General features: G+C 36.5%; 1 long non-coding RNA gene across 9 annotated transcripts in view; it reads right to left on the bottom strand.

Moving 5' to 3' along the window:
- The window catches only part of LOC137859668 (uncharacterized), a 124,871-nt gene that overhangs the window by 25,791 nt on the left and 80,915 nt on the right, over positions 1-18,165 (bottom strand). For 4 of the 9 annotated variants that reach the window (XR_011098446.1, XR_011098453.1, XR_011098447.1 and 1 more), the window contains one exon: positions 17,677-17,756. The exons of the other annotated variants lie outside the window; for them this stretch is intronic. This is a non-coding gene — a long non-coding RNA (uncharacterized lncRNA). The remainder of the gene's footprint in view (positions 1-17,676; positions 17,757-18,165) is intronic. 9 annotated transcript variants of the gene reach the window in all.

The following is an 18,165-nucleotide window of genomic DNA, read 5'->3' as shown; positions in this document are numbered from 1 at the left end:
GCTATGAGTCTCAATGTATGAAAACCATTTTGAAAAAAAAAAAACTGTTGTACTACTGAAGGTCAAACAAGTGCTGCTACTTCCTTCTAACAGTCCACTGAAGCTCTGAAATAAGAAGACAACAGTTTTCTTATTATTCTGTGTATGTTTTCCTCATTCCCTCAGCAAAATCATGCCCTGTTGAATATCCAGAGTGAAAAGCAGAAGTATGCTAGGAAGTATTGTATTTGTGGTAGCAGGATCTCCATTTGCTAAACCTCCTCACCCCAAAATGCTGTCCCATCTGTAAACTGAATATAAGCTCCAGCAGTTCAGTTCATTCCAAAATGTATTGCACTACTGCACTGCTACATCTTTAACACAACTATAAATAAGCCTTTGGTGCTGCTGCTTGGTTTTTGTTTTTTTTTCCACAGCTACTGCAATGAAACTATGCAGCAACAATTCTGACAATGGAAGGAAAGTATTCTCAGCTAGTATAAATCAGGGTTATTTCACAAAAGGCAATGGACTGAAGCTAGTTTATGGCTCCTGGTGATGTGGATCAAAGTAGTATTAGCGTGAAACCTGCTACATGGAGCAATTTAGAATTATTTGTGAAGCACCTAATCTCCAGAAAATTCTTTTCTGGTTATTAATCACAATATGCTTGTTATCCTCACCTACTAATAAAGCAGTTGGGGAAAGATTGAATTCCTATACAAAATTCTGCCTCATCTATCCATACTATATATTGTTCTGTTATTTTGCCTACCAGTAAAACAAAACAACCTGCACTTCAACCCCCAAATGAAATCAAACAAGCCCCACTTTAATGCAATATCAAAACAGAAAGCTGTCTTCTGAATTCTATGACCCACTGAGGTTCTAACCAACCATTCTTTGTATATTTACAGAAGTGTGACTACAGGTGTTTTACTCATCATCACCAGTTTTGAACACTATATCATTCATTCTCAGATACACTAGAAAGCTCCATTTTTTCAACTTTCCATTTAAAAAAAAAAAAAATCTAGGTCAACCTGGGAAAGATCAGAAAACTATAACCGTATTTGTAGCTATTCCTGTTTTTAACAAACTATAATGAAGACTATGGGATCTGTTTTAAAATAATTGAAATAAACCATTTTGTGGACTATGCATTTGACAGAATTTTCTAAGGCAAATAATGAGGAAAATACAATCAGCTGATTTCAGTGTCATCACAAGAAATTGTTCCTCGTGCGACTGCCTACTGCTAATAATCACTGCCAAGAAGATACATTCTCAAATGCTGGATAAGGACATTTGTTCTCTGGCTGCTGAAGTGAAGAAATTTCCTTATGAAGTGCAAACATCTTTCAGCTTTCTCAGTAATACTGTTGTATTTTGATTACTTGAAAATGTATTCTTTCTAAATAGACTGCCACTTTTGTTCCTGTATAAGTGTCTGAGGATCCTAGCATAATGGTGAAAGTAAACTGAAAATACTATGGTGTAACAAGGTCCTACAAACAAACCTTCAATTAATTTGAAAGTGATACCAAATGAACAAAAGTTATTGTCTTAGATGTTGTTTTCCTTATTACTAATTTTTCCTTTCCTGGCCTGCCTTCACTTCAGACCCGATGTAAAACTATATATATTAAAAGTCTCTAATTCTTGTATAATGCCCATCATATAACATAAGAGAACTCTAATAGGTCACAAACTATTGCATAATAATAATCTGTGCCTGTCTATAAAGGATTTTACATGAAATCATGAGACATAATAGAATGTAAATTAATAAAATGATGATTACTATGATGAGCAATATTTTAAACCAAGCATATGGTGCTTAATAAACATATTATCCTCAAAACTCATATCTATATTTAGGATTCAGTTCATGTAGAAAGTCAGACAGTAAAGAATGATCATCTATGACTAATACTAAATAGTAAGATAAATTTAACTAATAAAATTGTTCAGTGTCTTTTCTAATTTGTTTGACTGTTTCATAAATATACTTTTAAATGCTTCTCACTTCTAATGAAAGAAGAAAAAAGCTTTTCCAATAAGGAAACAGAAATGGAGTAGCTAAATTATTTGTTTAAAGACAATGGTGTATGTTAATTGTGAAACAAGAATTAAAAAGAAAGTCACCGTATTCATCCTAGAGTCAATTCATGTGTTTGTTCTGTCCCTGAATGAATTTTTCTAATCCAATTACAAAAGAAAAATATTCTACCTGACAAATATATTGCTAATATATTTGTCCAGAAAGTGACAGAGAGATTAGAGGATCTTTTTAGCCTCACAAATTCGATTGCAGCATGATAAGAAAGAAAAAGAAAGCTGGCTTATGTTCACTCTAGAATTACATGTTTCTTGGATTTGAGTAGATTGATTGTTGCATACTGCCACATGAAACATAAAAAATATAGACACTCAGAGTTATAACATCATCTAAAATTTGGGGGCTTAGTTAAAGTTAGGATATCAAGGAACTCTGAACATTTTCTTCTTGCTGTTTTAAGACACTGCCTTCTAAGTGGCATAGACCAAACTACATTTCTAGTCCCATTTCAAAAAAAGAATTCAATCTGATATATTAGGTTTGAATATTAAAAGATATTATATTATACTTATATATTTATATTATATATATTATATTTATATATATATTTATATTATAAAAAATATTTTCTGGTAATTGGTTTATTCTTGTTTCTGAAATATAAAGCATTTTTGCTTGGTCGTTGAAATTTCTGATACCTGTATAATGACAAAGAGAACAAAAAAAAAAAAAAAAAAAAAAGCCCACTTTTGCAATTGTTTCTCTGTGATACCTCCAGCCCCATTTTCATACACAGAAAAAGCTTTGTGCATTTTGAAGATATATCACACATTTGTAAAATAATACCAGCCCATTTATTCAGGTTTTACTGACCACAGAATAGTAGGGAAATGCTGAGCATAAGACAAACATCTTACTTTGATTAAGTTGTGACTCTCTTCAACAAGTAGTTTTCGTATTTTTTGAGGGTTTGGAATTGATATTCTGGCTGCTAAACTAATCTCCTAAAGGATGTATGTGCAAAAAGTCTTTCTTATGGCATTGAGCTTTCTGGCTGACAGTTTCATCTGGAACAGTCCTGTGCCAGAATGGGCTATTTTTCATTTTGACAAGTGGAAAGGCAAAAGAATATAGTAAATGGAAAACATTCATCTGGCACAAATCTTTAAATGCAGTAATGCAATCATAGAAACGTGTGGTTGGCATAGACCTTAAGAGGTCACTAAGTGTGTCATGTCCCTGCACCAAAACAGGATCAATTTTGACTGTCATTAGTAATAAATGTGTCTCTAACTCAGCAGCACTGACACCACCATACCTTTAGAGGACAAGGGATATCAGTTTTAAACTAAAAGAGAGTAGATTTAGATTAGATATTTTGAAGAAATTCTTCACATTGAGGCTGGTGAGACACTGGCACGGGTTGCCCAGAGAAGCTGTGGATGCCCCGTCCTTGGAAACGCTCAAGTCCAGGCTTGATGGGGTTTTGGGTAGCCTGGTCTGATGGGAGATGTCCCTGCCCATGGCAGGAGTTTGGAACAAGATGGTCTTTGAGGTCCCTTCCAACCCAAACAATGATGGTGTTTGTTACCTTGACAGAGAAAGACAACAGTTTGTCTGACAGTTTGTTCTTGGAAAATTCAGTCTACAATACATGATTACCTACCAGGTGTTTAACAAAGAGTGTATGATTTTATTTCAGATCCTTATAAGAATTCAAGTTTATCATATATTCTTGCAATGTAGTTTCTTACAATCTATCATACTTTTCATCTCTTTAGTCATTTTTAAAGATAGAAACTGTATTTGCCTTTCCACTCTCCTGAAACACTCCTATCCTCCAGAACCTTTCAAAAGTAGTTATCTCAATTTTTTTTATAGTTAACTGATGCAGAAAGTGTTAAAATACTGCCCTTTTTGGTGTCATACACTGATAGCTTTCATTTTCATTGGCTAAGTCAACATTTTCATTAGTCATCTTTTTAGTATTAAAATGCATAGAAAGTGAATTCTTAATCTTTGCTGGTAGTTGTATCTTCCTTTGCAACTCAACCTGTATGATCTTTGTGTGTTTGTATTATTCTTTCTGTCAGTTGCTCCTAGTCATCAGGTCTCATTTTCTTTTGCCTGTTTTTTTCATCTTCTATTAATGGACAATAAAGTATTTATTCGTATTTCTTAATATATTTTATATATATCTATACACATTATATATATTAACATCCCTATTTCTTTTGCCAGGAGCTTAAAAATATTTATTGAGGAAATCAGCAAATCATCTTATCTTTAGCCCAGTTATTTTCTTTTCAACACTGCCTGTTGCTGGTTACTCACAACCACTTACTTATCACTATATCATATTTATACTACATCCTATCCTACCCAAATTAACACATAATTTCACAAGTGATACTCCATCAAACATTACAGCAGAGAACAGTTCAATTTATTGCAGGTTTGTTTGTTTGTTTTTAGATCATCAGTGACCCTAGCAAAGGAAAATATGAGAAAAAGTCTGACAATCTACTCTTTATTGAGTTGAATAGACTTTTTTTTTTCTTTTTTTCCCATTTTACATCTTCATTTAAGCTACTTTCTTCTATGATTATGTTTCCAAATATCTGTCTTCTGTATAATTTAAACCAAAGGGCTTGTTAGGGCATAATCACTTTCCCTTAAATTCTTTAAAAATATTTACACTGCATTTTTTAGTTTTGTACTTCATTATGCACTCCTAAACAGATCTTCCTTACTATCATAGTTTGTGATTTTGGGGGCACTACTTCAAATCTAATTACAGTAAATTCTTGACATTTTATCCAGGATAGTTCCTGATGATTTCCTCACTCCCATCACCTGTCTTCTCTTTGCCCACATGCTCAGTGTTGTTATCACTATCACTACTGAGTCATCAACCTTTGCAGAGGCAAATTGCTAAGAACCATCTGTGTCCCTTCCCTGCAAAACAGCAGTCGAGCTCCTTCCTCCTTGTTTCCTATTTATTCTAAAAAATATTCCAATGTATTTTCATACCCTTTACACGACCTATCCCAGCTAGATATTTAATAATTCTCATTTCAGCCTTAATCCCTTTTGCCTATAACACATCTGTGTGTGGCCCAAATGCATAGACTAAAAAAAAGCCCACACAATACCAAAACATTCTGCTAGTTAACTGCAATGCTCTTTTCTTCTTTCACAGCCTCTGGTTATGGATTTATTAAAAATAAATGGGAACATGTCACATACATTACCAATTTGGTTGATGCTTAGGGGGGAGATTAACCAGAGAAAGCATTATTCTGAAAAAAAATAAATAAATAAACAAATAAATCAAAATTAATGCAAGACAAAATGGTGTTTGTTTCAAATTGCTATATTGGCAGAAAGACTTTTAGACAGCTAAGACAGAAAAAGTCAGAGAGCAATCATCTTGAAATTGCCCTGACACTAATAAGGGTTATGAGCTTCACTGGATTAAGAATAACCTGGCAATTTTCGCACAACATAATGCCACTGCTTCAATAAAGTATTTTGTTTTGTTTCTTTTTAAAAATAAATATTTTGTGTTAATTTATTTTAGGAAGGTAAAGCATACCATATAAATAATTCAGTTTTCAGCATCCAGTATTCGGTTTAAATTATTGTCCTTTTCATGCATGCCAAGTGACATGATTAAAAATATAGGAGCTACCTACACTCACAGGACACTAGAGGAAACTCCTGTAGAATATATTTGTCACATTTACTAGCTCTTAGCAAGATGATTAACACTGAGAACAAGATGAGTGCTACTGGAAAAGCATTATTTTCCCTGGTCTTTTCCACTGTGCCTGTTGTGGAAGGTTCTTGGCTGGACTGCACTGATTGTCATTCAGTCTTGGCTGTACAGTCAAAGGGGACTCAACAAGAGTTCAAAAATCTGACCTCAGCACCACAATCTGAAAGAAGTAATAAGAAAAATGCCATCTGCTAATCACCTCATCCTCTCTCAATTGCACAATTTCTAATTACCTAGAGTGCTTGTTGTCTTCACCTTGCTTTTGCATGCAGCTGGCATGCTCAATGTTTAAATATACTCTCCTAGAAATATAATCTTTGGTACTGTCCTCCCTGACACCAGGCTGGATCAGCATCTTAATACAACAACAGTAAAGCAGTGACTCAGTTCACTGCCCAAAAAAAAAAGGGTGGAGCCATGAATCAACAACTTTGTGTATGATCTACCATGTTGACCACTTCCTTTTGCCTAGTGAAATAGATGACAAAAGCTTCCATTGATTCCCATATGGCAGATCAAACCCAGAAACAGGGATAAAAGGTGCTTTGTTATTTCTCCATATATCAAGAGAATGAATTTGGCTCACTGCTGCTTTGTTTTGGGGGCTCTGTACCACTAGAGTATTCACAAATGTCTCAAAATTCACAAAAGTTTCCTTTAGGTCTTGTATTTTCCATGCAGGGGAAAAAAAAAAAAAAAAAAAAGAAAAAAAAAAGAAAAAAAAAGAAAAAAAATGTGATTTTTCACAACTTGTTTTAAAGTCATCTTTCTTAGGAAATCAAGTATTTCCTCCTTTGCAAATAGTTTTTTTTTGTTTTGCTTTGTTTTGTTTACATCAGAAAAGAACCTTTATGCAGCTCTGAGAGTCTTTTTCACATGAATGTCTCACCATCTGACTGTGCAGTTCATTTGACATCATTTAATGCTTGTTAAGCAATGGCACTATTTTAGATGCTATTGTGTTATTGTGTATTTGTTTGCTGGCCAATAAAGCTATATCTTGAAATATAACAGGTTTTATTACTTTAATATTACAGTTAAGAATTGAGAAAGAAATAAATTAATAGAAAATCTAGCTAATTATCACAATATTTCATTGCCAATGGCAAGAGGGTTGGCAAAATATGGGCCAATAGCATATTTTAAGGAGCTGACATTTCAAATTTCAAGAAAAAAAAAATTGAGATTTGTAATTTCAGTCCTTAGCATTCCACTAATGAATACTCTGCTAGATACAGTAATGAAGTAAATCATTACCCAACTACACCTATTGAACTTTCCCCACAGCAGAAGTTGGCAGCAATCTTGCATTGCTAAATGCCAACCTCTAGTACACAGAGCAACCCATAAGCTTAATTGTACGTTGCAGTCTTCATTTCATCATCAGCTTAGCTCAACGGATCTCTCAGCTATCAGGGCTATTATTATTTTATTATTACGTTGGGCTATTATTACAGTTAATTACACTTGTAAACATTTAGTCATTCATAATACCACAAACTTAGAAAAAATCAGACCAATACCCACTTGAGGGATCAGAATTCAGCTACAGGTCCAGGGGGAAAAAAAAAAAAAAGAATAATTTTCTGCTGTAAAATTTCTACACAATGAAAGGCAGGATGGTAAATACTTTGCAATGGGTACATATTGAGAAAGTGTATTCAAGTTTTTGCACCCATCTTCTGCGTTATAAAATACAATTCTTCCCATATCTGCAATATTTGCTAACTCTCTAATGCCACATCCACAAGCCTGTGTATAGGAAGAACTGGATAATGACCCAGTTCTGGTATTGACTGAAGCTTTAAAGCCATTGCTTTTCTGGTTATTTGTGAGGTTCTGTTTGATGTTGGCTTATTTGTGAGGTTTTGTTTGATGTTATTGAGTTAGTTTGAGTATGTTATAAGTAAATTTTGCTGGGTGGCACAATCTGCCCTAGAAATATCAATAATGTAATAGCTGCAGTGAAAAACAGCACATTATTTTTCCTGTACTTGTAAAGTAGACAAATAATTTTATACGCTCTAGTTGAATATAAATTATAGATTAAAATGTCTCTTTTATTTACAGAAATATTTACAAGAACAGACCACACACTGAGAATGGGAAATGTTCTGGCCACATCTCTTCCAGTAAAAAACTATTTACAGTACATTTGTTTCTTGATTTGCCCAGCTGCTAGCCAGGTACCTCTAATCTACTGGTTCCTTTTTAGGGACTAATAGGCTTTTCTAGTGAGAAACCTCTAATGATAGTCAGCCAGATTCTCCCTTTCTCCAATTTATCTGATGAGAACTTGATCTAAATTGAAGCAAAAACTGCAGTGCCACAAGCTGCCCAGCATTCTTCTGTTCAGTGCAGAATTAGTCACACATTAAACTTGCAAAACAATAATTTTCCCTTATGAAGTCTGGCTTTAGTAAGTAGTTTGCCAAAACATATATGCAAAAACCAAGGCATTGTTTGTGTGAATGCTCCTCTGATGGAATGCATTGCTTGGAGAATATTGGGTTTTTTTTGGAAAGGGATATCTAACAGTTAATATCATTAAATTTAAACAATTCTTCAAACTAATGGGATACCTTTTCCTTGGCACTATGTACTTGCACAGCAAGACATCATTCTCACTGCAATTGATATTATTTATCATTTGCACTGAGACTTGGGAGTTGCAGTTCCAGGCTGCGCTGTACAAAACAGTGTACAGGCAAAGAACAGAAAAGGTCCCAGGTAAAGCTGTAAAAAAATGAGACAAAAAGGGGGAACAAGAACAGAATAAAAGATTTATAATGATTTATCCAATGTCATGCAGCAAGTCAAATGAAATTATGTGAAAGATGCTGGTTTTTGCTTCTCACTCTTGTTTCTCTGTCAACACTATGCTGCTTTTCCCACAATTTCCACAACGTCACTTTGTTTTTTTTCCAGGTTAACATCCACGACTTACAGAAAATTTGTATTGCCTTTCATCTTTCTTCATACTTATACACTGGGAAATATGAGATCCACAAACAGACCAAGGGATGTGAAAGTAGCTGTAATGAGTATGCAGATAAATTACTTTTAAGATCAAGCTTGTCTAAAACTTTGGGGACAGAAAACAGTCCTCAGATTTATGCCAGTCAATGATTTTGACGCTCACTGTTTCAGAATTGTGAATTATGTATAATGCCAAGTCACTTAAACATAGGCATGTGCTCTGTTTCTCCAATGGAATACAGTAGTAAGACAATAGTGTTTGCCTACATCTAACTTTTTCTTAGATACGTCAGCTAACAGAAACTCCACGACTCCCCCACACAATCTCCTGCAGAATTTCACTTGCCTTAGTCTTAGAAAATTTTCCCAATATCTAACTACCACTATCCACCTATGCTATTGAAACTGCAATAGAGGTTTTCATTTCCACTGTCAGATGTGAGTGTAAGACCCCAGAAGTCTTGCAGCAAGGTACCATGGCATCGTTAGTCTGTTGAAGAAGAAGATGGCAAAAAAAGATCTTGCTTATGTTGGTCTCTCAGATACTCTAATCTGATGCACAGGTCAGGGGGACTACATTTTTAAAATCACCTCTCTCGTTTGCACAGAAAACATTTAAACTAATAAATAATTAATTTCATGGGACCCTCTTGGCAATTTTCATTATAAAATTCATGATTAAATTATATTTCACTTCCCACGAAACAGCAAACCATTAACCAAGGTCGAGCCAAGTTTCAGCTAATCTAGGAGGAAATTTGTTTTATACCTGTTAACTAAAAATATGTTGGACTGAACAAGCGAGACGCTGAAATAACAGCAAGTGTGAGAAAGTTAAATTACCTCCAACTCAGACCTCAGCCAACTCAGAAAACAGAAAAAAACTCAAAGTGCTGACAAGCGCAAACTCTTTTTCTTTGGTTTTCGTGATATGTAGACAGTAGCTACATGACCCTTAAGGACTCTTGTAGCAACTCTGCTGAGATGCTGACAGTTGATACTTCCTGGATGACTTAAGTTGCTCGTTCAAAGGAAACATTAGTCTGTGCTCAATAATTAACGTTTGGGTTCTTAGCTCTTCTTTGAGACCTGAGAAAAATCTTAAGGAATTCACACTCGCAGATACCACCTGCCCATCCCAGCTCTGCTGCCTGGAAAATACCTGCCTTCTCTGCTTCATTTGCAATGGTCAATTCTTAATTCTGAAATTATGGTAAATTTTATAAATAAGCAAAAGAATAACAAGAAAGTACCTGCAAATTAATAATGTTGGGGTTTTCACTGCTTTTTTGTTTTGTTGTGTCCATCAAAAGAAAAACTGTTATTTTAGTCCAATTGCTCTACTTCATATCATACCTCTGTTATTAAGTGGTTCAGTTGTCAGAAGGATTTAATCCCTGATCAGTTTTTGTTATCAGATCATGGAGACTGCCAGACAAATGCTTGGCTTTATTTCACTACATTTAATCTTGATGTGTGTCTGCAGTACCAGATGCAATGCACAGGGAAAGAAACAATGCTCCATCTGGGACACCTTGCATTTCAGCTTTGCTGTTATGTTTCATGAGCTAACCACATTTTTCTTTCCTTCTGCTCTCCCAACTGAGTTTTTCACAGTTGTTCTAATTAGTAGTTAGGCTTGTTATTAAACTTAGATTCACATGATTTTAACTTCCCTTAGAGCCTTAGCAAAAGCAACGCGTTAATATCACTCTTCCAGACAGAGAAAATATTACCCTTCTATTTGAAGAGCTCTTTAATCTGCTATTCAGACTTTCTTATATTTTCTAGATTGCTCATTACCTGCCTATGAGCATCATCAACTCTTCACCATACTTCATAACATTGACTGCTTCAGTATTTAGCTATGGCCTTGTCCACTTTAATGAATAGCATGTAGCTATTTTGTTTTGTAAGTTTTAATGAAGCTTGTAAGAAAACATTTATAACTCAAGAAAATGTGCTTTACTCAGGCTGAAACATGCATTAGTGTTTCTTCACCAGGTCTTTATGTTTCTTCCAACTCAATTGCCCAACTTGTTTTTCTCTCTCTTGACCCTACAACTTGCTCTTGAAGTTAACTCCTTCCAACTTACTTCACATGCAGCTAATACAGTACACCTGTTTGAAGCCACAGACAAGTCTGAAGGCAAACACACAATGTCAACCAGCTTAGTTCACTTTCTTAGAGCTGGGTTAATGCACAAACACTATTGGACTTTGGTGGATCCACTCAGTGAGGTGAACAATTTAGATCTAATGTAAAAACAGTAATTATGGCTGAACATGCAGACAAGCTGAGATGAACCTCAGACACTTGAGCTGTCCTTACATCAGACTTCTAAAAGCTGCTGCTCCTTCCAGTCTGGATGTATTCATGATGTGGGTGTGATGGTATTTGGAAGATTTAAGTGTATTGTTCCTTGTGCTTAGGATCATTTCCTAAAATGCTGGAGGGTTATGTGAAAGAATTGCTTACCTTCTGTGCCTACTCTTTGATAGAGTTCCTGATTTGCTGGTGTCCCTTTAACTTTATACAATATAAATTACTCACCTTAAACAGGGCCTAAATAGCCACAGAGGAAAATTCATTTAATCTTCAATTTGCATTTAATTTAATACTTTCAGATTAATGAGGCTAAAGACTACAAAGGCTACAAGTGCCATATTCCTTGCACTCTTTCTTATGCCTTGTGTTGTAACTTAGTTTAAGCTCCGTTTAGGTAGCTTGTGAAGGTATCTCCCCATTTCCTCAATAAACATGCCTGGCATCTAATCCAGTGCCCCGTGCTGTGACTGGAATTGTAATGTCCAGGCAGGTAGTTGTGGCCTCACTGAGCTCTGAAATGAATCAGGCATAGGTAACAGCTTTTCTGTCATACTGGCATAAGCCAAAAATTTCTAAGTCCCCAGATGCTGACAGCCATAATTTGTTCTTCAGAATTTGGAGGAAAAGTGTCACAGAGTATAGCTTTCCCTCAGGAGCCACAGCACAGCCACCACTAGTGAAGAGCCTCAGAAATCAAACTTCCCATTTCAGATGCTGCTTTCTGAAAGAGGAGAAAGGATGCTGATGTTTGAACTGCAGGGAGATGGGAAAATTTACTTCCAACTCACTGCTTATTACAAGTGCCAAAAAACGGCGGTTGTGTTAGGGATTCAGATGTCTAGGCACCATACATCGTGGTGATAATTCTTTCAGCCTAGAGGTCTGGAATTCATAAAAGCATGAGAAAAAAAAAAAAGTGAACAAACTGGCAGCACTACAGTGACCTTAGCTCAAAACTACATTTGTGTTAAGAGCAAAGCCGAGCTCTGCCTTAAGAATCTTTGCCTGATGCTTAGTCCTCTGCATCTTTTTTTCCTTTAAAAAAATCACAAACACAAATTTGAAAGATTTCCCAAACCTTTCTCTACAACTGCCTGTATCATTTTTTTTAGCTTGCCTCTCCCTGCACCTTTTTTTTTTTTTTTTTTTTTTTTTTAAATCTTTTGAAGCCTCGTACTTGGAATCACTAAAAGAAGGAAAGTAAAATTAGTTCTGAAAGAGTAGACAGCAAGGTGAGAAAAAAGGTGGGCTGCATGGGATGATTATGGACTCATGGAACATGAGAAATGAGTCACTGATCATGAAACTGAGTGAGCATAAAGGAATGAGGAAAAACAAAGGGGAGAAAAATTAGTCAAAAATGTTAGTATGTTAACTAAAACCTCTTGAAAAGCATTACTTTAAAATAAACTAATTCATGATATTATCAAATTAAGTATGATTACATAGCAGTGTAATTTTTAAGATTTTTTTCCCCCGCACACAAGTACAGTCTTTAGATGATCACATACCAGTAAGAAAATTACCACCGGCAAAATTCCCAGAGGAACATGAAATTATTACTGATTAACAAAATTCAGATTGCTACTGGCAATGGTACAGACTGAGCACAGGAAATACAATGATTACAGATTCATCTTTCAAAAAGTTCCTGATAGTGCTTTATATTGCCTCAGATCCTCTGTATAAATCATCTTCTACTTTTTTTTTTTAAATAATGTCAAGCTTTGGGATTTTTTGGTGGTCAATAAAAAAGGGAATGCACAAGAAAGTTGCTACAAGCAGTAGCCTGGTGGTTAGCATGCTCCCCAGGAAAATGAGCATCTGTTTGATGAGCTCTGCTCCAAGGGAGGTCAGGCACCCCAAGTATCAGTGATCACCCCAAGTATCAGTGATCTTTCTTTTATTCTTCTCTTTACCCCATCAGCTGGGTTTCAAAAACAAATCAGTGTTTGATGAAAGGTCCAATGGTATCATTACATTAAGACTGCTTAGAGCCAGGCTACAACTGTCCAGACATCATCACCTGAGGATCCCACAAAACTCTGAGTGGCATAACCAGTGCCTGCCTGCCTGCTTACATTTGGACACTTGTGAACCTGTGGCTTTGCTAAATGCTCAAGCCTGTTGGGAAAAAGAAGCATCACTGAGCAGAAAGCTCCTAACTCTGGGCTGAGCCTCATAAAATAGGATTTCCATTCATTTAATCATCTGTAAAAGATGCTGTCCATTCTCACTGTTTAGAGTACTTCTCTTACAAGCTAACAGAGATGGACACCCTCAGAGGACATTACAGCCCACTAAAGTCCAAAGCCTTTTCTAGGATAGAGAGATGTGTCTTCTCAAAGTCCTTACCATTATCTACTGAACACTGGTAAATCAAGGTAGGCCAAATACCTCCCTGTTAGAGCATTAAGTTTATTTATACAAGGTGCCTCTCAGTCAAGGAGACGTCCTAAATCTGATTTTAGATACCTGCATTCCTCTTTAGATATTGTCCAGAGAACCTCAGCTTCACACTCCAGCACTCCCTAAACACATGGACATTTTCTTTGGACAGGTGAAATCCAGAAGTAAATGAAATCACATTTGGTAGAATTATCCTCTATCAGTAACAACAAATCTGTTATCATTTGCAGTAACTTCTGCGTAAGAGCAGGATTACTCCCCCAGTCAGGACTACGACAATGCAGAGACTTTCACCACAGGGCTGCCCCATCAGCAGGCAATTAAAGATTTGAGTCTCCTTTCTCCCAAAGGAAAATCAAATACAATAAGCAATGAACAACAAAGTCATGGAAAATGCAGCCTTAATGAATGCCATCAACTAAAAAAAATGCATCACACAAATACTAAGCATTGGAAAATCACAATCCTGTTCTGTCATTTCTTGAAACAATCATAAATGCTCATTTATGCCAGCAGGTTATATCTAAAAATGCTCTGTATATTCAAGTATTAAACAGTTTCAACTTCCTCCCTTGAGAATTTTGACCTAGTCCCTTTCAAGCAAATTGATTATTTCTTATCCAATAACAAACGTTAACTTATTTTAAAAGAGAAGGACTACAAGAATAACATCTACTGAAAATAAAGTACTTCCCACTTTTCTCTGTAAGAATAGAGATTCTGCTGAGAAAAGGGATGCGACAGAAATACCCGGTTATGAATAACAAATACCTTGTGAAAGAAAACAGAAATCATCTAAAAGAAAGCTATCTGTAAATAATTCTGAAAATGGTCCAAGATAGTGTGTTGTGGGTTTTCTTCTTCTTCTTGAAGAGAGAGCTGGAAACAGCCTTTCAGCCTTTAAAACCTTTCAGAGCATTGCACTGAGAAATTAGCTTGTTAGGTCAAACTTTTCTCTAAGCTATGCGATAGCAGTTCCACCAGGGACATCATATGAGGCATCTTTTATAACATTTCTATCTTATGGACAAATGTTGCCAACAGGCATTTAAAAACAATTTTAAAGCCAGGAAAGCAGACATTCACTTGAGTATCTTTTGGACTATACAGACAAGAAAATAAAGATTTAAACACTTTACTTGTAAAAAATGCATGTAATAAATTGGATTAATAATTTGAAATCAACTAATTTCCTTGTTATTGATGACATAAGATATCTGGAAAAGAATCGATTCATTGTAAATTAGCTAATCAGCTCATTAATTTTCTAAGACAGAGTTAATTAAAATCAATTACCTGACTCTTACAAATATATATATATATATATATATATATATATATATATCAGTCATTTGAAATGAATATCCTTAACTTCTGCAATGGAAAGAAAGTGGCTGCAATACATTCTGTGTGTTTTTTTTGTTTGTTTGTTTGTTTCAGCAAATACACAGGATATGTTTTTTTGATCACAAATATAAGAGGAAAAAGGTCATCTCTGCATCCTTCTCACATGCTTTTTCATCACTTCATATTTTAGATTGAATTTATTTTTTTCAAGAAAAAATCTTATACACAAAAGTGCAAATATTTGTCTTAATCTAGAGGCAAAAAAAAACTTATGATGAAATTCATTTTGATTTACAGATTATCTCTGCTTGATCATATCACATTTGGAAATTTTTAGATGCTAACTGAGAAAGCACTTCCCATTTGCAGGGAATAAGTTTATAAGCACAACATTGTCTAAGGACTAAATACGAGATAGCAAAGACTGAATCTGGGCTGAATGGAGTATGGTGGGCTAGCTTCCATTTTCACAGAATGGCCAAGGTTGGCAGGGACCTCTGAAAATCATCAGGTCCAACCCCCCTGCTGAGCAGGATCACCTAAAAGACATTGCACAGGATGGTGTCCAGGCGGGTTTTTAATATCTCCAGAGAAGGAGACTCCACAACCTTCCTGGGCATCAATTTTCTTAAATCACCAGGTGATGAACAGACTCTCACCCTGTCCTCATCACTCCCATCAGGGCAGGCCTCGTCCCCACGCTGCAGTGGCAGACACGGGCTGAACCTGTAACCACACAAGCAATGTCAAAACTGCTGTGCCCTAGGGAGCCTGGTCCTTGCCCATCAGCCTAGCTGCTAAAAAGCAGTTCCTGCTTTCCTCAGTGAAATCTTTTTCCTCTGGCATTGTTAGATCTGCATTCCGTCCTTGCAGCAAAATTTTAAAGCCTTGAAACTTAGCCTCTTTTTACTTAGCTCTGGCTGTACAAGTTGTTCCAATTTCTAAAAGCCTACAATATCACACACCATCTCTGACCACTGATACGTTTAAATGCCATCCCTCCTTCAGATATTCATAGTTCAAGCATCTGTTTTCCTCTGTGATGCTCATCTTGAGTGGAAGAGGTTGCAGCCCAGCCATGTGTCCATACAGAAATAAGGGTGTATAAGACCACCTTTATTTTTCTCTTGTGTCAATGAACTGGAAGATGAAGGGAGAGCCTTTCAGTGAGGTTATTAAACCTTCAACATGCATTCAGCCCACATTCACATGGACAAGTTTGCTCCAAGCTTGTAAATAGGGCAGCAAGGTCACAGCAAGGGAAGCAAATCTGCACTCAGTAAAATGTGAGCTGATTACTCATGTCGCAACACAAAAAGGGCAGCAGAGACCAGGTTGGTAGTTCTGGGGTCATGCTCTGATCCCTGCCAGCTCTTAGGGCAATGCAGCTCTACGGAAATGCTCCTTATCCACAACGTGGTTGTGCCAGAAGTGAGCGCTTATAACTTGCTTTGATCTTTCCAGCTCATTGGTATTCAGGAGTGTCAAGGATTACAGGAATAAGATGTTTTTGTTTCAGCTGATCCATGCAAGTCTGAGACAAAATGCTCAGCCGGAGCTTCCCTCCCTCCATGCAGCTCGGCAGAGAGGTGACAGGTGAACAGAAGCCAAGAATAGAGCAGTTATGTCCATCAGGCTCTGATACAGGAACACATGGATTAGGAAGAAGTATGGATTTCCCCAAGAAGCAAGCATAAAGCAGTCCAAAATCAAAAACATGGGGGTCCTGGGACAGTCCTACATAAATTTTTTACCAAACTACACTTTGATTTAGAGTTAACACATTCTTTAGTTTCCTTCAGAACTGTAAGTTGAAAATGTAACTTTATTTGTATACTTTATTTTAAAAGAATAGGAAAATCCCAGAAAATGACACAAACTGCATCCATATATTTCCCACGGAGATAGCTGATTCCTATCTCTGTACTGGGAGCTTTTCTTCCCAAAATGAGGAGCATGACAAGAAACAGAGAATTGACAAACAGAAAGATTTGAATTTTCCTTCCAAAGCAGCCAGACAAAAGACCTGGAAGCAGTAATTACAAACCTAGCCAGTGAATGGGGAGCAGGGATGGACTGGGTGATTTGTCTTACTTCAAGTAGCAGAGAAGTGGAGAAATTGAATCTCCACTGAGAGAAAGGTAAGAAATTGGCTGCACTGAAGCATTAGCAGCACAGACAAAAAGAACAAGCTGAAGCAGATTTTATTGCTTCACCATATGGAGTTGCCTTGTGCAAAGTGAAGCCTTCCCCAGAAGCAGCCCAAAGGAGCACTCATGGTTGCCCTGGCTCCAGAGACAGCACCAAGCTGCTTTCACTTTTCTGTTTTTGCTTCTCACTTCCATCCCCTGCTGACACAAGAGTAAAGTTACAGACCTGCACTCTCTAGAGCTTCAAACAGATGAAAGGAATAATAAATAACAGTTCTACTTCAACAGCTCATCTACCAGAAAGGTTATCAGGAAGCATCCTTGGGTTCAAATCCTGTCCTGTCCTGCTGCTTCAGGCTAGGTAGCTTCTTGGGCCACTGTTGTGGGAGTGATTACTGCTGGTCATTAATTAGCTAGAATTATGCCCAGAAAAGTCTTTGGTGAGGTACTGTTGGAGCCTGATATCTCTGAATCTGCAAGTCTGATGTTTCTTGTCAGGAACTTGTGGAAAACGGTTATGGCTCTGTTTGCTCATAGGCTGCTGGTCCCAGGAGCAGGAGAGGACTGCAACGCATGAGGTGCAAACTCAGGAATCAGATCAACAAAGCTCTGATCTCTGACATTCAATGTCATTTCATACCATTTGTAGTAGCAGCTGCCATGATCAGTGTCCCCGTGGAAGTGCATGGTTCCCGTCTTCACAGCATTCATGCTTTTGACCTGCAGCAGTTACAGAAGGGCATACTCGCTAATACTGGATAACACACTCATACCTCAAAGCCAAAGCATATTTTTCAAAGCAATTTGCTAAAGACACCATCCTGCCTTGGAGTCTGTTTGCTTCCTCTGACACTAACATACTCATGGATTCCATATATTTGTTTTATACATCACAGCTAAGGCACAGCAGACATTTCTTACCTTTACTTTTGACTTATTGCTGTTATTGCAGGATATAATGAAAGGCCCTGTATTTATTTCCCAATTTATAGGTTAATTTCAAATTAAAAAAAAAAAAATGAAAACCTCCACTAAATCCAGTAAAACTATATCTATTTAAAGGCATGTGTTGTGTTTTTCAATGACTCCGTAGGAGACCAGGGTTTCCTTACATTTACTGGCCCAGGTG

This window comes from Anas acuta, chromosome 7 (genome assembly GCF_963932015.1).
Source record: "Anas acuta chromosome 7, bAnaAcu1.1, whole genome shotgun sequence".
In the NCBI taxonomy this organism is placed as follows: Eukaryota; Metazoa; Chordata; class Aves; order Anseriformes; family Anatidae; genus Anas; species Anas acuta.
Note: the sequence above shows the minus strand (reverse complement) of the source record. Positions and strands in the feature narration are given on the sequence as shown.